We start from the raw sequence: 604 nt of genomic DNA on the forward strand, positions 1-604 counted from the left end.
CAGTGAGGTCCAGGGTCATGGCTCCACATGATTTCTCTTCATGCCCATGTACTCTTGCTTCTAGCAAAACCTCCCCCTCAGGAACCAGAGCCACCACAGGGAGCCTACAAGGGTGTGGGAGAGTGGCCCTTTCTAGGGCCATCCTTCTTCCCTCCAGCACAGCCTCACAAAATATATACCAAGGACACTTCCTGGGGGAGCCCACCCTTCCAAACCACAGTCCTTCTCTGCTAGAGGGCCTGAAAAGGCCACAGGCCAGGAAAGGTCAGGCCAACTAAAGCACAGCACCCAGAGAAAACAAAGGTCCCATTTGGGTGCTTACTCTGGGTGCAGGGAATCTCCATCCATAGCCTCAGAACTCTGGATGAAGGAGTGAATGAATCAAACACAGGGTGGGCTGGCAGATATGCCCCTGTTGAGGGGTCCTCTGTGAGTCTCTTTCCTCCAGGACTTAAGGTGCACAAGGAGGGAAGGTGGGAAGGGCTACATGAGCCGTAAGGCCTGGGCCCACCTCACCTCCCTCCCCCAGCTCGCAGCAGCTACCCTTCAGCGGTGCCCTCGTGGCGGCCGTCTAGGTCCCGTGGAAGCAAAGGTCAGAGAGCAG

The sequence above is a fragment of the Herpailurus yagouaroundi genome, unplaced genomic scaffold (genome assembly GCF_014898765.1).
Source record: "Herpailurus yagouaroundi ecotype Mexico unplaced genomic scaffold, PumYag 184, whole genome shotgun sequence".
Lineage (NCBI taxonomy): Eukaryota > Metazoa > Chordata > Mammalia > Carnivora > Felidae > Herpailurus > Herpailurus yagouaroundi.